Source organism: Bubalus kerabau, chromosome 3, assembly GCF_029407905.1.
Source record: "Bubalus kerabau isolate K-KA32 ecotype Philippines breed swamp buffalo chromosome 3, PCC_UOA_SB_1v2, whole genome shotgun sequence".
NCBI classification, from domain to species: Eukaryota; Metazoa; Chordata; class Mammalia; order Artiodactyla; family Bovidae; genus Bubalus; species Bubalus kerabau.
The window spans coordinates 93,000,307-93,026,054 of record NC_073626.1 but is presented as its reverse complement, the minus strand read 5'-3'; positions in this window follow the sequence as shown (position 1 = coordinate 93,026,054).

The following is a 25,748-nucleotide window of genomic DNA, read 5'->3' as shown; positions in this document are numbered from 1 at the left end:
CAGAACCATGAATGTTTCATTTGCAATATTCCTAGTATTTTATACCTCTTCTTTGGTCTTTTTTAAAGTTAAATTTGAACCTATTAAGCAACATGAAATTAATTTTTCTATAAATATATCTTCTATTTTATTTTGAGGAATATACTAGCAACATAATAAATATTTATAATCATTGCAAATTCTTTCTTGGCACAACCAATAGCATGGATTTTCCTTTTTATTACACATATAAACACACAAGTGAAGTCACTCAGTAGTGTCCGACACTTTGTGACCCCATGGACTATAGCCTATCAAATACTGGAGTGGATTGCCAAACACACAGTGACACACATATATGATTGTGGGTACAAAAGTATGTGTATACACATATATAGATTTACCTCTGATACTTTGAAGGGTATGTGGAGCTGCGTGTTTTAATGGTTGGTTTTCTTAAAGCCCAGACAAAATTTTCTGAGTAGAATATACATGGTAATACATGAGAAAATTACTTGTCCCCAGGTCATATAAAGAGTTGGTTAGAAAAGAGCACATTCATCTTTATCTTTGAGGTTAGCCCACATTCTCTCTCTCAATTCCCATTTCCTTCCTCCCTCACCCACATGCACCTTGCCACCTTTTTTCTTTAAATTATCAAGAGGAGGCCACAGATGAGGAATATTTCACTGCAGGTGATGATATAAAACTGACAAGTAGTTTATAAACTACCCCTACCCTATTGCTTGGAGAAGCTTTATAACTGATTGTTTTAATACCAGAGTGACCCTGAAGGGGGTCAAGTAAATAAATATGCAAGCCTCACCAGTTCAAAATAATAAAATTCCAATGTGTGCAAGCCTGCTTGTTGAACATATGTTTGAGGCACGGCTAAGCCATCTGGCTCAGTGTCAAGCATTTACACCAACTGCAGTCTTACAGTACCTGACAGCAGAAAAGCTTTATTCCCCTGGTGTTTGGGCACAAATGGAGAAATATTATTGAAATGATTATCTGCATCAAGACTCAGATTTGCTTTGACATTTAGCTGGCTCTGTTTAATCCAAAGGGTTGTCTGAATGAATAAAGAGAAGGGTTCCTCCAGAAGATGCTGCGAGCAGCCAGGGAAAGCCAAATGATTAATGAGACTGAAAGGCAGGGTGGACCTGCCCACCTCCACCCAGACCTCAGTGCCAAGAACTGAATATGAAATTAGTCTCAAGCTTTCTGTGGCTTGTCAGGAAAATTCTTCCTCCCTCACATAGGCTCTCATTTTGGGCCTCTGGAAACAAAAGGAACTGATGCCTTACCCAATATAGAAGAAATAGAGAGGCTGGGAGAGAGCTTCTTGTTATAATCAGAACATTCCACATGCAAATTCTTTACTTCCAACAGCTCTACCAAGGGCATTTAGATAGTATGTTAGGAACAGAGTCTCTTTTAGGACCAGAAAGCTACTATTTGTGGAACTGTTTCTGTTTTCGCAGCTGAGTTCTACAATGCTATGGTCCTTATATCAAGATAAATTCATTTGGCTTAGAATTCCATGTTCCCTCAGTTATTCTCTGCTGTCATTCATTTTTAAATGCTCTGTTAAGCTGAGTTTCTTGAAAAACGAGGTACAGGGCTAGTTTCAGTATTCACCAATGCTAATAAAATTCAGAGATTTAGCCAAAAAGAGACACATTGATCAGCGTCAAGGGATATCAACAAGAAAATGTAATAATAACAACAATAATAGAACAAATACATTTACTTGGAAATCTTTATCAAAGAGTTATATGTTCACATCTGCTTTATCTGATTTTTAGTCAGACTGTACCTTTTGGAGGGAGGGTTTTAGTAATGATTGTTGATTTAGATTTGAAATTACTTTGGTGATTTGGATTTAATAAGAATGTTAGACATTATTTCCTCCTCACTCTTATTTTTAATTAACTTTTTATAGAGATATGAATGAATTCTAATGAACACAATTGGCAGGCTAATTGATTTGTTTCAGAGCACAGTGAGTGATCAGTATGCTGGCAGCATTGTGATGCACTATTCAAGGATGTCAAACAGTTTTTGGGTTAATTTTCTGGCATAGGTTAGTTGGGGAAACTGCTTAAAATATGTACTATTTTTGATTTTTGAATAAGTACCTATTTTTTAAAAATTCAGTGAATTAAAAGATATCTATTGCTTTGAATTTATAGTGTCTTTAAATTATCACATTGCCACTGGGGAGTTGTTTTGTGTATTCTGTGCATATTAACAGAATACTTTTACATGTGTTATGCACATGAGAATATTAAAGACAATTTTAAGAAGATAAAGCATTCTTATTACAAGAAGAAAGCCAAGAATGAGCTCCTCTGTTTAAAAAAATATTTTTAAAAGTTGCCTCAAAATCAAGAGTGGTCAAAACAAATCCTAAAAGCACCCATCTAATGAAAAATAAAGCATAACTCCAAGAGGTTACTGTTTTGCTATGGATCTCACTTTAAAGGTTTTGCTTAAATAAATCCCAGTGAAATGACATTCTTTTATAGTGTTAAGAACAATGAGCGGGTGAGAAAATATATTATGACATAGTTAAACACAGGGCTATAATTTCTAAACTGCATAAATTACATGTTTTCCCCTATTATGATACAGACAGCCAAACTGAACATTTTTGAAAGAAAATGACCAACGTATGATTAATTGCAAGCCCACAGATTTTGCAGCTTCAAGAGTAAATCAACTGCTAAGAAGTGCTAACTTGCTAAAATATAAACTAATTTTAGTCTCTAGATATTAAAATATAATCCATCTTCTTCCTGCATTGGGAAAGCTAATTAGAAATTGTGACTGGCAGAAGGAGGAGAACCTAGAGAAGACCAGGATTAAGTTCACTTGCTTAAAACCTGAGTCCAGGAAAAGTGGCCAGATTTCTTATTCTTTACATTTCACATATTTGAGTTTCCTGAAGCCAGCTAATAGCAATGGCTATTGCCCAAATGTGCAAGTGACAAAAGAGAGAGCTTGTGAAATGAACAAATTTGGTTAATTTCAGTTCAGTTCAGTTCAGTCACTTAGTCATGTCTGATTCTTTGGGACCCCATGGACTGCAAGATACCAGGATTCCCTGTCCATCACCAACTCCCAAAGCTTACTCAAACTCATGTCAGTTGAGTTGGTGATGCCATCCAACTGTCTGATCCTCATCTCCCTTCTCCTCTTGCTATCTGTATTTCCCTGCATTAGGGTCTTTTCCAATGAGTCACTTCACATCAGGTGGCCAAAGTATTGGAGCTTCAGCTTCAGCATCAGTCCTTCCAATGAATATTTAGGTCTGATTTCCTGGAGGATTGACTGGGTTTGATCTCCTTGCTGTCCAAGGGACTCTCAAAGAGTACTCTCCAATCCCATGGTTCAAAAGCATCAATTCTTCGGCACTCAGCTTTCATTAAGTGAAATCTCACATCCATACATGACTGCTGGAAAAACCATAGCTTTGGTTAAATGGACCTTTGTCAGCAAAGTAATGTCTCTGCTTTTTAATATGCTGTCTAGTTTGGACATAGCTTTTCTTCCAAGGAGCAAGCATCTTTTATTTTCATGGCTTCAGTGAAATCATCTGCAGTGATTTTGGAGCCAAAGTAAATAAAGTCTGTCACTGTTTCCATTGTTTCCCCATCTATTTGCCATGCAGTGATGGGACTGGATGTCATGATCCTCATTTTTTGAATGTTGAGTTTTAAGCCAACTCTTTCACTCTCCTCTTTCACTTTCATCAAGAGGCTCTTTAGTTCTTCTTCACTTTCTGCCATAAAGGTAGTGTCATCTGCATATCTGAGGTTATTGATATTTCTCCTGGAAATCTTGATTCCAGCTTGTGCTTCATCCAGTCTGGCATTTCACATAATGTACTCTGCATATAAGTTAAATAAGCAAGGTGACAGTATACAGCCTTGACATACTCCTTTCCCAATTTGGAACCAGTCTGTTGTCCCATATCCGTTTCTAACTGTTGCTTCTTGACCTGCATACAGATTTCTCAGGAGGCAGGTAAGGTGGTCTTCAGTTCAGTTCAGTCGATCAGTCGTGTCTGACTCTTTGCGACCCCATGAATCGCAGCACGCCAGGCCGCCCTGTCCATCACCAACTCCTGGAGTTCACTCAGACTCACGTCCATTGAGTCAGTGATGCCATCCAGCCATCTCATCCTCTGTCGTCCCCTTTTCTCCTGCCCCCAATCCCTCCCAGCATCAGGGTCTTTTCCAATGAGTCAACTCTTTGCATGAGGTGGCCAAAGTACTGGAGTTTCAGCTTCAGCATCATTCCCTCCAAAGAAATCCCAGGGCTGATCTCCTTCAGAATGGACTGGTTGGATCTCCTTGCAGTCCAAGGGACTCTCAAGAGTCTTCTCCAACACCACAGTTCAAAAGCATCAATTCTTCGGCGCTCAGCTTTCTTCACAGTCCAACTCTCACATCCATACATGACCACAGGAAAAACCATAGCCTTGACTAGATGAACCTTTGTTGGCAAAGTAATGTCTCTGCTTTTGAATATGCTATCTAGGTTGGTCATAACTTTCCTTCCAAGGAGTAAGTTTTACCTGTGCTCTGATGGCTCTTCCATTAGAGATTAAGGTGAAAATAATAGGGCTGGAAATGCATAATGATAAATAGACTGTCTATCCTACTCATGAATTTATAATACTTGCTGACAATTTTAGATTTGATATTTTATAAGGCTGATGTCTTATTAAAAATTTTTTTTATTATGACATATTTTTTAAAAGTGTACATACCCTGTTAAAACTTTCTGTAGTGTATCTGTGAGATTTTTTGATTAAGTAAATGATGAATGTAGCAGATATGCAAGAACATTCCCTACCAATATTATGATTTAGTATGAATAAGAGAGTGAATTAGAATTGCATAATTTCAAGGAACTGTTCTCTTATAATAATAACCCATTTTCTGTATTTACTATTGAAGGAATAGATCCAGGCAAACATTTCATAATAGAACTAGAAGACCAGCAAATGTAGAGCTGACTATAAGCACTTGAAAATATCAAATTATGATGAGAATTCTCCAGTGGATATTTTTATGTACTTTTGGGGGATAGATGTACTTACTGACATTGTGATTAGTTGCAATATAGTTTTTAAAGAATAGCATTGGTTTCCCCAATGAATTTTATTTAAATTCAGTATAATTTATAAGACAATGAATTTCCAAAGTTTAGTTATAACAAAAACTACACACAGTCCTTTTTCCGCCCATAATAACTGCTGATTTTAACCAGCCAGGATTCCAAACTCTAAGGCAATGTTTTTAGTGAATATAGTAATAATTGTGAGAGGCATTATTATATCATAATTAAGAACCAGAAAATCAGTGTTGTTATGCTGGTTTTACCACTTCACAGCTGTGAAATATTGCAAAAATTATTTAAAATATCTGCCTTAGTTTTCTCATTTACACAATAAGGATAACAATAGTACCCATCCCAGAGCACTATTATGAGGATTAAAGATACTAATACATGTAAAATAATTGGACTGGTATATGGCACATAGTAAATGTTTAATAAATAGCAATGCACATACACATCCCAAACATTAGGTGTTATACCTAATGTGTAGTACACAGGGCTACAGAAACAACAGTTCCATCTTTCCAATAAAGTTATTTGTCTTAGAGTCACCATGAGTTTCTAAGAGACCAAAAAGAGCTGGAAAGGTGAGATGAGAACAAAGATGTGTCTGAGCACTTGCCTTCTTATAGAATCACAGTCGCATCTTAGGATAAGAGCTCAGAGGATGACAAGTTTTGTCATGAAGAGAACAGATTACAATATTCCCAGCTTTCAATTCACACTTAAGTCATTACTACAGGATATCAGTCAGAGGTTTATGATTCTGCACAATGAACTGTATTATTTTTAAAGCACCCACTCCAGTGTTCTTGCCTGGAGAATCCCAGGGACGGGGGAGCCTGGTGGGCTGCCATCTCTGGGGTCACACAGAGTCAGACACGACTGAAGCGACTTAGCAGCAGCACCTTTTCATCAATTATGTAAAAGGTAATTTAGTTATTTTCTAAGAATGCTTGCCACTTCAAATGCCTATTTTGTACTAAACATCTTTATTTCAATTATTGCTATCCATCATAATCCAAAATGTTTAGTACTGTTATTATTCCTATTTTAAATATGTAGAAACATTTTCAGAGAAAATAGTTAATGTGCTCTAGGTCAAACACTTAATAATGAGCCTAGGATTCAAAGGCAGATTTATTGAAATTTAAAGTCAAATTTATTTGTACTACATTATGTACAAATATGTGGCACTAGTAGTAAAGAATCTGCCTGCCAATGCAGGAGGTATTAGAAACGTGGGTTCAGTTTCTAGGTCAAAAAGATCCCCTGGAGGAGGGCATGGCAAACCACTCCAGTATTCTTGCCTGGAGAATCCCCACGGACAGAGGAGTCTGGAAAGCTACAGTTCATAGTGTTGAAAAGAGATGGACATGACTAAAGTGACTTTCCATGCATGTATGTACAAAAAGAGATAAGAAATAAAGACTTTAAATCTGACCATGCTCCTAAAACATTAACTTTTTCTTTAGCAACCTATAAGATGTGTGAAAAGTGGAACGTTTTGAACTCTGGATTCTCAGCCATGTGCCCACATCAAGAATCTGAAAACACTGAGTAAAGATAGTAGCAGATGTCATCTCATTTTTCTAAGGTTCTAGTTTTTCATATTAGTTTCTCATTTTCATTACATCAGCAGTTCACCAGTACTCTTAAACTGATGATTTCTGAATTGTATCAAGTTTTCCTAATCATCCTTTGTAGCTGCACATTTCTGTTGCAGATTTAAACCTACCAGGAAAAAATGTTCCCTCTGCAATTTTTTGACTTATGTGAAAAAATTAAAATATTTTCCATGTGTACTATTGGAGTCCCAGATATAATGGAAAGAAAGGGGAGGCAGAAGCAATATTTGGAGAAATAATGCTAAGAGTTTTCCCAAACTGACAAAATACATCCATCTACAGATTCAAAAAATTCCATAAGCCTAAAGCCTGAAAAATACAAGCAAAAACTCACAGAGAAACATAGAGTAAGATAATTTTAAATGAAATAGAAAAACAAAATATTAAGAACAGCTAGAGAAGAAAAAACATATATTACCTGCAACAGAGTGGAAATAAAATGGACAGCTGACTTATCAACAGAAATGATGAAAACAAAAAGCAAATGGAATGACATCACAAAATGCTGAGCAAACTGTCAACCTAGAAGTGTATGTCTAGCAAAAATATTAAATCGCACCAAGAAATGGAGACCAACCAAAAAGGTAAATATGTCAGTAAATATAAATGGATACTGACTGAAAATAACAATTTAAAAAACAATGTATGGACATAAAGATGTGTGAAAAAAATAGTATGTCTGAGAATTTTGAATATATGTAGAGTTAAATGCAAGAAAATAACAACATAAAGTTGAGAAATTAAATGGAGTTAAAGTGTTCTAAAATTTCAGCATTATCATGAAAGTGATAAAATCATTTTGTAAGATTAAAACTAAAAATTTGTTATTATTAATTTGTATAAGACTTCAATAAATCTAAAATACATGTTACAATCTCAGCTAACCACTGCTGCTGCTGCTAAGTCACTTCAGTCGTGTCCGACTCTGTGTGACCCCATAGAAGGCAGCCCACCAGGATGCCCCGTCCCTGGGATTCTCCAGGCAAGAATACTGGAGTGGGTTGCCAATTCCTTCTCCAATGCATGAAAGTGAAAAGTGAAAGTGAAGTCACTCAGTCATGTCCGACCCTCAGTGACCCCATGGACTGCAGCCCACCAGGCTCCTCCGCCCATGGGATTTTCCAGGCAAGAGTACTGGAATGGGGTGCCATTGCCTTCTCCAACACATTAGAAAGCAAAGAGATAGTAAATATAAAACTAGATGTATCATTATGTACTGTAAATCTAAATGGACTAAATAAAACAATATAAAAGACTGCAATTGTGAGATGGGATAATATGTAGCAGGAAAAAAAAAAAAGCAGAAACAAGGTTTGGAAAATACTAAGTATAAAATATAAAAATATAAAAATAAAAAAGTGGATCTGCTTCAGCAGATACTTGCCAGTTTTTAATTTATCCATGACTTCTCACCCTACCCCACTCCCCATACCTCCTAACATCAGCTGTCTTGTTTCATCACTTCTCTGGGGTTCAATGTACAGTGAGCAATTTTTGTGTCAGAAATCCCGTCATAACAAATAGATTTAAAAAATTCAACTTATGTAAAGCTACCTGTGTTCTCTTCATATACCTGTAAAAAGATGTCCCTAATTGATTATGTAGTGTAAGAATAGTTGAAGATAGACCAGAAAGACCATTCGTGAATTAATTATCCTGCCTATGTAGAAGAACATTAATCATTGAAGAAAACTGATTAGTTGTTACTAGCAAGTTTAACTTATTCAAAGCCTCTGTTATGTTATTGTCTACTAAACTAGTGAATTAGTTGGAGAAGGCAATGGCACCCCACTCCAGTATTCTTGCCTGGAAAATTACATGGACGGAGGAGCCTGGTAGGCTGCAGTCCATGGGGTCGCTAAGAGTCAGACACGACTGAGAGACTTCACTTTGACTTTTCACTTTCATGCATTGGAGAAGGAAATGGCAACCCACTCCAGTATTCTTGCCTAGAGAATCCCAGGGACGGGGCATCCTGGTGGGCTGCCGTCTATGGGGTCGCACAGAGTCGGACACCACTGAAGCGACTTAGCAGCAACCTCAGATATGCAGATGACACCGCCCTGATGGCAGAAAGTGAAGAAGAACTAAAGAGTCTCTTGATGAAAGTGAAAGAAGAGAGTGAAAAAGTTGGCTTAAAGCTCAATATTCAGAAAACTAAGATCATGGCATCCAGTCCCATCACTTCATGACAAATAGATAGGGAAACTGTGGAAACAGTGGCTGACTTTATTTTGGGGGGGGCTCCAAAATCATTGCAGATGGTGATTGCAGCCATGAAATTAAAAGATGCTTACTCCTTGGAAGGAAAGTTATGAACAACCTCAGTTCAGTTCAGTTCAGTTCAGTCACTCAGTCGTGTCCGACTCTTTGCGGCCCCATGAATCACAGCACGCCAGGCCTCCCTGTCCATCACCAACTCCCAGAGTTCACTCAAACTCATGTCCATCGAGTCGGTGATGCCATCCAGCCATCTCATCCTCTGTCGTCCCCTTCTCCTCCTGCCCCAAATCCCTCCCAGCATCAGGGTCTTTTCCAGTGATTCAACTCTTCTCATCAGGTGGCCAAAGCATTGGAGTTTTTCAGCATCAGTCCTTCCAATGAACACCCAGGACTGATCTCCCTTAGGATGGACTGGTTGTATCTCCTTGCAGTCCAAGGGACTCTCAAGAGTCTTCTCCAACACCACAGTTCAAAAGTATCAATTCTTTGGTGTTCAGCCTTCTTCACAGTCCAACTCTCACATCCATACATGACCACTGGAAAAATCATAGCCTTGACTAGACGGACCTCTGTTGGCAAAGTAATATCTTTGCTTTTTAATATGCTATCTAGGTTGGTCATAACTTTCCTTCCAAGGAGTAAGCACCTTTTAATTAATGGTTGCAATCACCATCTGCAGTGATTTTGCAGCCCCAAAAAATAAATTATGACACTTGCCACTGTTTTCCCATCTATTTGCCATGAAGTGATGGGACCAGATGCCATCATCTTCGTTTTCTGAATGTTGAGCTTTAAGCCAACTTTTTCACTCTCTTCTTTCACTTTCATCAAGAGGCTTTTTAGTTCCTCTTCACTTTCTGCCATAAGGGTGGTGTCATCTGCATATCTGAGGTTATTGACATTTCTCCTGGCAATCTTGATTGCAGCTTGTGCTTCTTCCAGCCCAGAGTTTCTCATGATGTACTCTGCATAGAAGTTAAATAAGCAGGGTGACAATATACAGCCTTGACTCACTCCTTTTCCTATTTGGAACCAGTCTGCTGTTCCATGGTCAGTTCTAACTGTTGCTTCCTGACCTGCATACAAATTTCTCAAGAGGCAGATCAGGTGGTCTGGTATTCCCATCTATTTCAGAATTTTCCACACTTTATTGTGATCCACACAGTCAAAGGCTTCGGCATAGTCAATAAAGCAGAAATAGATGTTTTTCTGGAACTCTCTTGCTTTTTCAATCATCCAGCGGATGTTGGCAATTTGATCTCTGGTTTCTCTGCCTTTTCTAAAACCAGCTTGAACATCTGGAAGTTCACGGTTCACATATTGCTGAAGCCTGGCTTGGAGAATTTTAAGCATTTCTTTACTAGCGTGTGAGATGAGTGCAATTGTGTGGTAGTTTGAGCATTCTTTGGCATTGCCTTTCTTTGGGATTGGAATGAAAACTGACCTTTTCCAGTCTTGTGGCCACTGCTGAGTTTTCCAAATTTACTGGCATATAAAGATGTATTAATTATCTGAACTTTTTATCGAGATGCTGATTCTGTTTTAAAAAATGTATTTTGTTGAAAAGTATGGTTGGTTTACAATGTTGTGTTAGTTTTTGGTATACAGAAAAGTGATTCAGTTACATACATAGGTAATAATTTGTACTGATAATCCCAAACTCCCAATCCATCCCTACCTCCCTTACCCCTGGGTAATCTCGTCAGTCCTGTATGTCTGTGAGTCTCTTCTGTTTTATAGATAGTTCATGTGTGTCATATTTTAGATTCCACATGTAAGTGTTTTGTTGCTGTTTTGTCACTAAGTTGTATGAGACTCTTTGTGACCGCATGGACTGTAAGAATACTGGTGTCGGATGCCATTTCCTTCTCCAAGGGATCTTCCCAACTCAAGGATCAAACCTGCGTCTCCTGCTTTGGTAGGTGGGTTTTATTTTTACTACTGAACCCCTGTGGAAACCACATATAAGTGATATCATATGGTATATGTTTTTGTCTTTCTGACTTATTTCACTTAGTGTGTTAATATCTAGCTCCATCCCTGTTGCTGCAGGTGGCATTATTTCCTTCCTGTTTCGTGGCTGAGTAATATTCCATATGTACTAAATCTTCTTTATCTATTCCTCTGTCAATGGACATTTATGTTGCTTACATATCCTGGCTATTGTAAATAGTGCTATAGTGAACATTAAGGTACATGTGTCTTTTCAAATTATAGCTTTCTCCATACATATGCCCAGGAGTGGGATTGCTGGATCATATGATAACTCTATTTTTAGTTTTTAAGGAACCTCCATACTGTTTCCATAGTAGCTGTACCCATTTACATTTTTCCCAACAGTGTAGGAGATTTCTTTTTCCTCACATTCTATTAAGCATATGCTATTTGTAAACTTTTTAATGATGGCCATTTGATCAGTGAGGTAATGCCTCACTGTAGTTTTGATTGAAAATGCAGATTCTCCTTCAGCAGGTCTCTTTTGGAGCCTGAGATTCTGCTTTTGTTACAAGTTGCCAAGTGATAGGGATGCTCCAGTCCATGGATCATACTTGAAGTAGCTAGGGCCTGAAGAACATAAGACAAAAAGTCTTGAGGGTAAAAATTAAAGGTCAATAATAAAAACAGTTCATTTATTTTATGACCATTGCCTCCATGGCTCAAAACTCTTTAGTCACAAGTTGTTCAATAGACCTTAAAAGAAAAAAAATAACCAAAAAATACCAAAATAGAAATTCACTCAGGAGATTTTAGGAAACTTATAAAAACGTAACAAGCAGTACCTAATTATTTCCACCAAAGTAAAGTTTAAAGGGGTTTGCAGTTATTTATTTATTTCCACAAGTAGCAAAAGAGATTGCACCTGTAAATGCATATCTTCTTACTGGGTCTCTGAACTATGAAATTCAACTTGGGGAAACAAAGCTTCCTTAGAAAAACACAGAGAGGGGAGCTGTAGTCATTTTTGATTATGACTTCTAAAATATACTTCCCATAAAATTTCATATAAAATTAAAATCCAGGGTTATATAAAACTGCCAATCAAAACATTGGCAAATGAGAAATGCACACAGTAAACATTTGGGAAAATAACATAGCAGTTTTCTCCCTTTATTAAATTTTGACTGAACAAATGGTAAGTGCTTTGGTGTCAGGGAAGCTGCAAGAATGAAAGGCAATGAGGTTGGAAGCAGTGTGTTGTAAAGATTAAGATAACTGTATCAATTATCTCACCCACATAGTCCTCTCACCCTATAAAACCCCCGTTCTCTGAAAAGTATTTAATCAGTAGTCTTGAATCTGAGAATTTCTGGAAATTCTTCATGTTGTGTGCAATTTTTGAGATCTGCATATAGTGTGAAGAAATCAAGAACACCAAAATATAAATTGGTTTTTCTAAGTATTACTAGATTACTAGTATACTTAGATATCTTAAAAAGAATGTGATTCTAACTGAAAACCCTTTTTTATCTGGGGTTTAAACAGGTGTTGTTTAAAACCAACAATCACCTTTCCATTTAATCCCATAGCTAGAGTAATGAGAGGAGGACTACATGGAAAATATTAAAGTAAACACGTGTATACCTGTGGCGGATTCATTTTGATGTATGGCAGAACCAATACAATACAGTAAAGTTAAAAAATAAAATAATAAAAAAATAAATAAAGTAAGCAACATGAGAATTTAGAAGAAAGAGACTTGAATTTGTTTCATAAGTGCTGAAATCTGATTAGATGAAAAATAGTGACATAATCTTCAAATAATTTTCTGAAGTCCTTTACATAGAAGCAAAGATGAAATAAGAAATAATTTAACACAGTGAGGGAAAGAAACTTTGATTAAAATCCTGAAGTGGTTCTTACAAAATAAAACTTGCATTATAAAAAAGAAGGAAAGGAGAAAAGTTGTTCTAGTACAGTAATGTGAGAACCAGATGGAAAAAAGTATTTTTTACTCAATAATTTTGAATATGAAATATTCTAATAAGATGATTTTAAAGTGTATATTTACACTGCATTGTTATCTGCACAGCTTGATTGGTTGACTAAAATAAGATTCAAAATATCACCATTATCATCCTCCACAATTATTTATTGAATATAACTATATAACAGACCATTTTTCTAGATTCTGATAACAAAAGAATGTATAAAGTATGGTCAGGCACTCTAAGTTAGTTCAGTCTATTGGGACCCAGAATATGTCATTTGATTCACTCATGAATTTATTCCTTTATTAAATTTATATCAGTTCAATGAGCATTAATTTGGCACAAAAGGCCATTGGAGAGAAAAGGATGACTGAAATAGACCTTTTGGCTTCAAGGAGCTTATATTTCAATAGGATAAATAAGTCATGTGCCTGAATGGGTACAACGTACAAGACATCAAATAATGAGTTACACCCTCTACTAGGTGCAGAGCCAAGTACAGATATGGACCCAATATGGGCTCCTAAAAATTTATTGAAAGAATGTTGAAAACATTCTCAAAGAGACAGAGGGATGATGTGTTATTTGCAGTTAGGGCTAGGATCATGACTTCTGGATGATAAGAACAAGGAATGCTTTCTGAAAGAACTGACTTGAGAGTTGAGTAGGAAAAAGTTAATAGGATTTGAACAGAGTAACACAGGGAAGGACCTTTTGGAAAAGAGACGAGCAAGACAGTGAGGCAAGAAATTAAGAAGGACACATGGGAAATAAAGGGGCCATGGTTTGGCTTGACTATAAAAATGAATATAAGATTTCAATGCAGGTGGCTCGTGAGTTCATACACAAAAAATATGTAAACCAACATGCTCTCCAACACACACCCTTCTAAACATCAAATAATAGTGGATGAAATATTTCAAAAAAGAAATAGTCACATGCATGGACAAGATGAACATCTCTGTGATCAGAAACAGAAATGTAATCAGTAAGTGAGGATGTGGCTTATAGAAAGGAGTCTCTACAAATTCAGCTCTTATGATCTAATAGGGATTATCCCATGTGAGGTGCGAGATGAGAGCAAGTATCACTGCTTGGGGACTGACAAAAGTGACACGGCTGCCCAGGTCTGTGACTGATCCTGTCAGTCAAGTCATTCTCAGGACTAGCGTTCTGAGGGGTCATGCTAGATGACCGAGCTCTCAATTGGAGACTGTCAAAAAGATATCATAGCACCTAAGGTTGAACAGACTAGTGCAACAGGGGCTTCCCTGGTGGCTCAGACAGTAAAGTGTCTGCCTGCAATGCAGGAGACCCAGGTTCAATTCCTGGGTTGGGAAGATTCCCTGGAGAAGGAAATGGCAATCCACTCCAGCACTCTTCCCTGGAAAATCCCATGGACGGAGGATCCTGATAGGCTACAGTCCATGGGGTCGCAAAGAGTTGGACACGACTGAGCAACTTCACTCTCTTTCACTTTAAGGCTGAACAAGCCCAGTGGTATAGTTCCTACTTGCTTCGGAAATACAAAAGTACTTTGATCATTGGAACAGATTTGGGAACAATTGTATATAGATCCTAGTTAGCATTTCCTAGACCTCAGAACTGAAGCCCAGATACCAACCTTGTTGAATATAATATAATTTACCATAGTAATAGGGGCTTTGCAGGTGGCGCTAATGGTAAAGAACTCATCAGCCAATGCAGGAGACATAAAAGACTTGGGTTCGATCCCCTGGAGGAGGGCATGACAACCCACACTAGTATTCATGCCTGAAGAATCCCACGAATAGAGGAACTAGGTAGGCTACAGTTCATAGGGTCTCAAAGAGTGGGACACAACTGAAGCGATTTAGCTAGCACGCATGCACCATAGTAATTAATTAGATTCTACAATTTTCCTAAAGGAGGAAATGTCCTATAGGTCAAAATAGATAGTACTGAGGATATAAAGAGTGTATAAATAGAGAAAAGGTTTTTAGGAAGTATTGCTTGGACAATGGTCTGAAAATGGTAGTGGGTAGGTGGCAAAACACACGATGCTCCTCTTTATGGTCTCCTAACTAGGGGAACCGGAAATAATAGCTTCTTTCAGAGAAGATTTAAAGAGAATTTGTGTACACAAGAAACAGCTGTTGCATATATCTGTGTGAATATAAGTCTATGGAAAACGGACCTTGGAGATTTCAAAGCTGAAAAAAATTGTCTATCCATAAAGTTATCCACAGTCTCCATCTTTGAACAAGAATTCCCTTTATCTGCTAAAGTTGATAATCCCTTTAAATATGCAGATGTGGGACAAGTGTGTATTCTCAGAGCTAAGAATCTTAGATCCTGCCACGCGGAAGCTATAGGGAGCTGACTCTGTTAAGTGCTCTGAGATAAAATTTGGGGTGTAGGTTATGAGTAGTCATTTCCCTTCCTCCCTCCCTCCCTTCCTTTCCTCCTTCCTTCCCTAACTCCTCTTTCTTTCCCTCATTCTCTTTCTACCGTTCTTCCTATTTATCTTTTCCTCTTTCCCTCCATCCCTCTTTTCTTTTCATTTTCTGTCTTTTTTTTTAAACCACTGATCAGGACCATTTCATATACACAGACAGAAGCATAACATAATGTAGTTCCACTGCACCTGTCACTCAGTTTTACCATTTTTCACAGCCACTCTTGTTTCATCTCTGTGCTAGCCAAGCCCTCTACTCCCAAACAGGAGAAATCCCAGACATAATGTTATTGCATCCTAGTAGTTCACTAGAATTGCCATTTCTAATATTTTTGCTCTCCTTTTCCTCAAGCCTTTAGTAGACTCTTGTCAAAAGTAATCCTTTAGTTAAATCTTGTCAAAATAGTAATTCCTGTGGCTATTGTGTTAGGAAAGATTATGAAACAGCTGTCTATGTTCAGAAAGGTAGCTAAGGGATGATGTATCCTTTTTAAGGCAGGATTTTTAATACAATTATATGAAAGATAAATCTGTGCATAATATAGAGAGAATCTCAGTAGGGAAGGACAATGTCAGAAAAGTAAGCAGTGTGAAGTCATGAGGGGAAAGCCAGAACCGGGACCCATGAGAGACAGCCTTCTTGGATAATACTTTTCAAACTATAGCCTGCTGTGTATTCTTGGGGAGTGAAATCAGTTTCTTAGGTGACACTACCATTCAAAAAATGAAATAGAATAGACTAGGTTAAAATGGACTAGACTAGATTAGAATAGAAAATATGTATTAAACACAAATATGATTTTTGTAAACTTGTGCATAGGTTTACTGGGTCATGTTAAACAATGTATTTGTGACTGGTAATTATGGCCATAGATGTTGGAAAAGCAGTATTCTGGGAACTCTTAGAAACAGCTCAGGGACAGTTTGAGGGAAATGGAGTTTACGACTGTCAGGCCTATGGAGACCCGTACAGCTGGCTCCATGAGTATAAAGACTATCTATTTTGGTTACTAATATATGCCCAGCACCTTGAGAAGTGTCTGACATGTGGTGGATTCTCAAGAAATATTTGCTTGATAAATGAATAGAACAAATACATGTACTTCTGGTTAATAGATGGCTTTCCTTCATGTCATGATTCAGGCTCTTTCCATCCTGTGACTCCGTCATTCCCTGGAGCCTCATCATCTGTATCTGGCTGGTGGTAAGGAAGGAGGCAGGATCTAGTCTTGTGATTACATCAAAGAGCAAGGGAGCCTGGAAAATGTGTATGGTATAGTTGTGTGCTCAGAAAAAGAAGGGACTGGACTTGGTGGAAAATGGCATGGTTTATAAAGTAGTATTATACTTTAATACTACTTTATATAATACTACTATTATAAAGTAGTATTGATACATCAGCATGTGTGCATGCTGTCGTGTCTGACTCCTTGCAAGCCCATGTACTATAGCCTGCCTGACTCCTCTATCCATGGAATTTTCCAGGCAAGAATACTAGACTGTGTTGCCATTTCCTTCTCCAGGGGATCTTCTCGATCCAGGGGTCAAACCCACGTCTCCTGCATTGGTGGGTGGATTCTTTACCACTGAACCACCTGGGAAGCCCAGTATTGATATTAATACTCAATAGGGATCAAATACATAGTACAGTGGACATTTCCTGCTCCAGTGAAACTGGGAGTGGTATCTGAGAGGTTAGTTGAAAAAAATCAGTTAAAGAGAAAAATTTTTAAAAAGAAAACACAAAAATGTTAAATACTTATTTTAACTTAAAATGTAAATGTAACTTTGTTTGCCTATCTTCAATGCACTGTTTAGACTTTTAGTATTAATCTTTGATTGGATCTGCATTGTCTTCTTTAAAAAAATTACACCCATAAGGCAAAAAATTTTTAGGTTTTTTTTTTTTTTTAATTGAAGTGAAAACTTGTAAGTCAGACTGCATCCAAAATTCTTTTCGAGCTATTTTTTTCATTCACATTCACATAGTATTTTTGTAAACAACTGAATAATTCTTTCCAATATCTGCAGAATGTTTTAATAGAACTAGCTCTCTTTCTGTGCTCATATTTCACTAGTTTACATATGAAATTATATCTTTATAATAACACTATATGGGCTTCCCAGGTGACGTGGTGGTAAAGAATCTGCCTGCCAATGCCAGAGATGCAGGAGACCCAGGTTCCATCCCTTGATTGGAAAGATCACCTGCAGGAGAAAAAGGCAAACCGTGGCTACAGTCCATGGGGTTGAAAAAGAGTTGGACACAACTTAGTGACTGCACATGCAGGCAATATAACACCATACACTGAAAATAAATGGATCTGGGGATAAATATAACATTCTTAGTGGACATTCACTCAACTGTTGTGTGCATCCCAGCTGGTAGCCTATCAGCATAAGCATTCACCATGCTGTGGGCAAAAGTCACTGGTTCTCACAGAAAGATTGGAGAGCAATGGTTAATCAGGTGAGTTGACTATTATTTTTGTTTTGCCCTTAATCTCTAAGCTAAGAATTGTATATGCAATAATTCTTACAGTACCTCCAAAAATCCTTGAGAAAGGTATATTAATGTCCCTATTTTATAGAGAAGAAAACAGGTTTGAAATGTTGGCTATCTGGTTATGGTCACAGAGCTAGAGGCAAGATGAGATGCTTCTGATTCCATAGCCAGTGCTCTTAGCTGCTCAGATACACATTTTAGTTGTGTTAATTTGGCTCTGACTACTCTTGAATTGATTAAATTCTCTAAATACATTTAAACTGTCTAAAAATAATAGGAGATTCTATAGATTGAAGAAATCACCTGGTTAATTCAATTACTTACCTTTGATAGGCTTTGATTTTCCCTTTGATAAGCCCTCATTTATAACATATAAATATATATGACATTTGTATGTCAAAAATTGTTCTGATAACCCTTAAATTTCAGCACATTGCATAGCCTTTATACTATACTGTATGATCTAGGAGATTAAGGACTGCTGATTTTATTGGCAGCTCTACATTCTTGTGCTTAGCACAGCATTGACTCAAAAAAACTGATTGAAGAATAAATGAATCAGTGAAAGAATAAATGGATTTTTTCCAGTATGAAATAAATATTTCCTGGGAATGAGAATGGAAAGAGAAAAGTGCTGTGAAACCACAATTATATGTTTTTAGTATCAGATGATGTGCTTAGTCATGTCTGACTCTTTGTGAACCCATGGACTGTAGCCTGCCATGTTCCTCTGTCCATGGGGATTCTCCAGGCAAGAATGCTAGAGTGGGTTGCCATACCCTCCTCCAGGGGATTTTCCCAACCCAGGAATTGAACCCAGGTCTCCCACATTGCAGGCAGATTCTTTATCACCTAAGCCACCAGGGAAGCTCAAGAATACTGGAATGGGTAGCCTATCCCTTCTTCAGGGGCTGTTCCCAACCCAGGAATTGAACTGGGGTCTCCTGCATTGCAGGTAGAAAACTATGTTATAATGGAAGATAATACATCTTAAGGTTTATCTAGTGTTTAAATGGAGAAGGCAATGGCAACCCACTCCAGTACTCTTGCCTGGAAAATCCCATGGACAAAGAAGCCTGGTGGGCTGCAGTCCATGAAGTCACTAAGAGTCGTACACGACTGAACAACTTCACTTTCACTTTTCCCTTTCATGCATTGGAGAAGGAAATGGCAACCCACTCCAGTGTTCTTGCCTGGAGAATCCCAGGGACAGGGAAGCCTGGTGGGCTCCCGTCTATGGGGTCGCACAGAGTTGGACACGACTGAGGCGACTTAGCAGCAGCAGCAGTGTTTAAAAAGCACAAACTGAATGATTGTGTTAGATTATGATGATGTTTTATTAATCACCTAAAATGTATCTCATAAAACTATCCAGTAACTGTTCAATGGCATTTTTACAAAGAACCATCATAATTTAGGGTATTAAACATTAGCAGATGCCAGATTAAAACCACACATCTTCTGAAACATAAAATCATGTCTTCTATCTAAAAAACCATTGATTCAAACCAATATAAATTTGGAATAACATCAGGCACTGTTCTAAGGCAAATGACACACTCAAAATAATTTTTAAAGTTTAATAAAGGAACTATTTAGCAAAATGTGTCTAGGACCTAGGGGAAGAGGTGCAAAAGGTAATACAGTGCCTGTAACTTGTATACTTTACAAGTAATAACTTGTAACTAGTAATAGTGCTTTAAATACCACTAAGGCCTGAGGGGTAAATGGGAAGGAAAGTTACAGGAGGGCTGAGGGTGAGGGCTGCCTTGAAGGGGACCAACGGCCTTTAGTTGAGGGATGCAGTCATCCTTGGCAACCCTACACTACTCCACCATCTTGCATTCCTTTGATAGTACCCCCTGTGCTCCTATATGCCCAAGCCAAAGGGTAAGAGTCCTCCTTGATATTGTCAACCCAGGTAGCTCTCCTTTCAGAAAACAGAGGAATTGAGAGTAGACCAGTATTCATAAGGAGAAGAGAGTCAGCACAGGATGTGAACAAATTTGGTTCAAATTAAAAAGTCCTCCATCAGCTTGTTTCAAAATATAATTTGTAGCATAGTAAAATAAGTGGGAAAATAAATGCAGCAAACTCACTTGAGGAGGTCTTTTTAAAAAATGTTATTTTAGAAAAGTAGAGTGCAGAATCACTAATATTGATGGGAGAAATAATGCTCTCGCTGACTAATCCACAAGGTGCTGTGGGATTAAATAAAATGTCTATGAAAATACTATGCAAATGTAAGTTGCCTTTTTTTTTCAACACGAAGGAAACAACCTTCTAATTATGCTCTTCATTTTCCCTTCTTTCATTGACATTTCCATGAATGCACAATACTATCTTTCTAATGATCCAGCTAAAATGCAATCAAATAATTATGATATGATGTGATAAGTGTGGGAGATTAATTCGGTATCTAGAAGGGGGTTGGTAAGGCTTCAGAGAGGAGGTGACATATCAATTGGACCTTGAAGAGTTAATAGGAATTCAGCAGAAGTGGCCAGGAAGGGGATTTGAGCAGAGGAAGGAACAGAAGTACGGCAAGGAGGTGTGGCACTCCTTGACTTATTTGGGGAAGAAGACCAACATAAATTGCCGGGAGCCAGCATATTGCATATTGAGTGCATATTGCATATTGAGTGCAGCACTTTCCACAGCATCATCTTTCAGGATCTGGAATAGCTCAACTAGAATTCTATCACTGCTGGGAGCCAGCGTGAGGCACTCCGCCCGTGGCAAAGGTCATGAGGAAGGAGGCTCGGCATACGCAAAGGCGGGATCGAGCCTCAGGAGTACCCCTGGAAATTCTCAAGCATCTACCCCCAAACCAGAGTCTGCCTACTTTCGGCTTTGTGCTCTCACCTACACCTCTGACTTTATGGGGGCTGTCCCCCACTACCTCTCTCTGAAAAAAAGAGTTAGCTTACAGCTCCAGTTAATAATTCCTGGGTGTGACAGTGTTTAACCTACAAACTCCTTTGGAAATCCTCTAGCCTGCCTGAATAGGTTTTTCCGGCCACATGTGATTGTTCAGAGCCTCCCAGCTGTGAGAGGCAGGAGATGTTCTAAACTGTCTAAACACAGATTCCTTTGAGTAGTTAAAAGATTGATTAGAAATTATATTGGTGAAGGGTTTTTCACTTGTTGGGCCTATGTTTGCTGCTAAGTCTCCATACTCCTTACCTACTGTGTCCTTGGCAGTGTATTGATTGATATAATGGGTGTATAGAAATGTAAAATGCAGCTTTGTCCAATGCTTTTTTGGAGGCTGGTGCCTGACTTTGGAATAATCACCTTTAGAGAAAGATAAGTTTCTTAAAATGTTAACAGGCCTCCTGGCCAGAAGATGATGTAATTCACCTGAACTTTTGCATATGATAAGTTTGAAAGCCTGGCTTCGATTAGGACCAGGAACTGCTGTCCTTGCATGACTCCACCCCTTCCCCCATTATTCTCTATGCACAACTTTAGGTATAAAAACTACTTTGGAAAATAAAGTGTGGGCCTTGTTCACTGAAACTTGGTCTCCCCATGTCGCTCTCTCTCTCAAATTCTGGCTGAGTCTCCATCTGGAGCGCGGAACCCGCCATGCTTACTAATTATGCCTGGGCTTCTAAGATCCGACCGGGGAGGCCTCAGTGTCTCCTCTCCTTCGGGAGAACGGAAGGATGCCTGCGGCCTACGTAAGTGGTGCAAACTTCTTGTCTTGAAGTTTTATTGGTCTCCCGTGTAAACCAAGCTACTCAGGCCTCTTTTCTCCACTGAATTTTCCTACTGAGCTATCTTCATTCTATTACTCTTTATATCTTTAATTAATATCTAATTGAAGCTATTGTATCCTTACCCTCGCCGACGCCGTCCCCGCTTCGAATACCCTGGATCAGCTGGGGCTGGACCCCGGCAATAAATGATGTGTGAAGTGTCAAGAGAAGAGAGTGAAAGGCTTGAGTCAAATTGTTCAGAGTCTCTTTTATTGTCATGAAATGAATATTGGAAATTTAAATATATATTATAGAGCAGTAGTTTAAAGCTGAGGCTCCATTTTAGAATTCTTTGGGAAACTTTTAAGAAATACTCATACCTGGGACCAATTAAAGAAGAATCCATGGCAATAAGAACCAGGCATAGCTTTTGGATTTTTTAAAAAATGATCCCTTGGTGGTTTTAATGTATAGTCAGTGATGAGAACCTGTACAGAAGTATAAATAAGAGGACACATCAATATCTTCAGTCCATATTTTTTCCTTAAGCAATAGGTCCATATACAGCTGTCTCCTGCAAACATCCTCCAGGACATTATGGGGGTGCCAACCTCACATTCAGAATTGCATCATAATTTCTCTTGAAATCTAAAACTTTATATAATCTCTATGTATACTTTAGTTTAGGAAATAAACTTTATTTATACTTTAGTTTATGAAATCTAAACTTTATATAATCTTTATTTCAATGAATTCATCAAAGATTCATCAAATCTTTATTTCAATGAATTCATCAAAATGCAACCAGGTCAGAAATCTCTCACTTATTCTGAGTCCTTCCTACTGCAGTCACCCGGTTCTCTTTCCTACTTCTAATTATTCATCTAGGCTGCCTAACTTCTCTCCTGTCATACTGTCACTGCCCTAGGGCATGCTACTGTTTCCTTGCATCCTATAACTTGGATGCCAGGTAGTAACTTGCATCCAAGTTATAGGATTTTATTCACAGAACATTAAGTTTTGTAGAACAAGGACAACCTCTGTCACATTCTTGAGGTGTAATAGTTAATGGCACAGAGCAGGGCTTGAGCAAGTATTTGTAAATTAAAGAATCGATGTGCTGATCTTGGGGGCACAATAATACAATGATGCATAATCCTCAGGTCCTGTCCTCCAGAAATTTGCAGTCTAGTATGGAAAGCAGACAAGTATACAGAAAAACACAAAGTGGAGTGTACAAATTTGGGTAAAAGCTAGGGGGTGCTGTGTATTCCATAGGAATAGCATCCAATTCAGCTTCCACAGGGTGCAAGAGAGATTAGTTAGGAAAGATTTGGGTGAGAATTTGATGCTGAAGCTCATGTCTGAAGGAGTAAGTGATAGGTTAAAAAAAAAAAAAAGCAGGAGGCAGGGAGCAAAAATTGTGGGACATAAAGACATAAAGGCTGGGAATTTGGAGAAGTGTAGAGGAGAGAGAGCTGGAATGAGTAGAGTTTTCAGGTAATGGTATTGATTGCTTTTGGACCTGATCTTGAAAGCAGTTAAAATTCAGTAAGTATTATAAGCAGGTCTTGACCTGATCTGGTTTCATCTTTAGAGTGATCATTTACGGCATCCTGGAGATGGTTTGAGAAAGAACAGCTGTTCTAGCTTGAAACAGCTAAATGATCAGTTAGGAAGCTTGGGTAGTTCAGGAGGAAAATGTTCTCAGTGACAAAGATATAAGAAATAATGAAGAGAAATAAATGAGGAAGCCCCAATAGGGTCTGATTGATAGCAATAAGGGGTCAAAAAAGAAGGAGGAATTAAAGGAATGTAACTTTGGTTTCTATGGATAGGGAGATAGAAGGAAGTGCTGCTTTCTGAGATGGGAGCAGCTGAGGAGGATAACATTCAGAAAACTAAGATCACGGCATCTGGCCCCATCATTTCATGGCAAATAGATGGGGGACAAGTGGAAACAGTGGCTGACTTTATTTTGGGGGGCTCAAAAATCACTGCAGATGGTGACTGCAGCAATGAAATTAAAAGACCTTTACTCCTTGAAAGGTAAGTTATGACCAACCTAGACAGCATATTAAAAAGCAGAGACATTACTTTGCCAAGAAAGGTCTGTCTAGTCAAGGTTATGGTTTTTCCAGTAGTCATATATGTATGTGAGAGTTGGACTATAAAGAAAGCTGCTGCTGCTGCTGTTGCTAAGTCATTTCAGTCGTGTCCGACTCTGTGCGACCTCAGAAATGGCAGCCCACCAGGCTTCCCTGTCCCTGGGATTCTTCAGGCAAGAACACTGGAGTGGGTTGCCATTTCCTTCTCCAATGCATGAAAGTGAAAAGTGAAAGTGAAGTCTCTCAGTCGTGTCTGACCCTCAGCGACCCCATGCACTATAGCCTTCCAGGCTCCTCCATCCATGGGATTTTCCAGGCAAGAGTACTGGAGTGGGTTGCCATTGCCTTCTCCAAAAGAAAGCTGAGCACCGAAGAATTGATGCTTTTGAACTGTGGTGTTGAAGAAGACTCTTGAGAGTCCCTTGGACTGCAAGGAGATCCAACCAGTCCATCCTAAAGGAGATCAGTCCTGGGTATTCATTGGAAGGACTGATGTTGAAGCTGAAACTCCAATCCTTTGGCCACCTGATGCAAAGAGCTGACTCATTTGAAAAGACCCTAATGCTGGGCAAGATTGAAAGCAAGAGAAGAAGGGGGAGACAGAGGATGAGATGGTCAGATGGCATCACTGACTCAATGGACATGAGTTTGAGTAAACTCCGGGAGCTGGTGACGGACAGGGAGGCCTGGGGTGCCTCAGTTCATGGGATCGCAAAGAGTCGGACATGACTGAGAGACTGAACTGAAGAGGATCAGACTGCCTATAGGGAGCAGACAAGTTCAACTTCAAGCCATTTGTGAGTATGAATGTCAGTTTGCACATGGGACATTGATATAGGTTGAATTGTATCCCACACAAAAAACTTGTTGAAGTCCTAGCCCCTAGAACCTCAGAATGTGACTTTATAGGGGAAATAGTCACTGTAAATGTAATTAAAGTTGAAGTTACACTGGGGTAGGGTGGGCCACTAACCCAATATGAATGGTATCCTTAAGACTGACCTGTGAAGACGGAGACAAGGGGAGAAAACACCTTATGAGGGGAATGGGCACACTTGTGAGACAGGATTAGAGTGATGCATCTCCTAGCCAAGGAACACCAAGGATTAAGACAGACCACGAGAAGCTTGGAAGAGACAAGGAAGAATTCTCCCCGAGAAACTTCCAAAGGAGCGTGGCTCTACCAACACCTTGATTTCACACTTACAGTCTACAGAATAAGAGATAAGGCATTTTTGCTGGTTTAAACTGGCTAGTTTGTTGCACTTTGTTATGGCAGATATCCAAAACTAATATAGATTTTACAATAATGTGGTTTAGTTGCTAAGTCATGCCTGACTCTTTTGTGACCCAATAGACTGTAGCTTGCCAAGCTCCTCTAGCCATAGGATTTCCCAGGCAAGAATACTGGAGTGGGTTTCCATTTCCTTCTCTGGGGAATCTTCCTGACATAGGGATCAAACCCATGCCTCCCACATTGGCAGGCGGGTTCTTTACCACTGAGCCACCAAACTACCTAATATTTGTGAGCATTTGTGTGTTCTCAGAGAAGGCAATGGCACCCCACTCCAGTACTCTTGCTTGGAAAATCCCATGGACGGAGGAGCCTGGAAGGCTGCAGTCCATGGGGTCGCTAAGAGTCGGACAGGACTGAGCAACTTCACTTTCACTTTTCACTTTCACGCACTGGAGAAGGAAATGGCAACCCACTCCAGTGTTCTTGCCTGGAGAATCCCAGGGACGGGGGAGCCTGGTGGGCTGCCGTCTATGGGGTCGCACAGAGTCGGACATGACTGAAGTGACTTAGCAGCAGCAGCAGCAACTGTGTGTTCTAATCGGTTTATATTTACTAACTCAATTCCCATTGCAACTTTATGATGTAGGTATGTACTATTATTAAAAAAGGAAGCAAGACAGATGGAGTAAAAGAAGGAAATGATGGGGCTGCGGGGAAGACAAGAAATTGGGATGATTTGTGTCTCCTGGATAGTCTCCCTTTTGAGACATCTGAGCATTTCCCAGAGGCTGCTCTGGAATTTAAGAGGTGAGCAGGTTTCACTTAATGGAAAAATCAAACAAAGAAACAAGCGACCCAGCA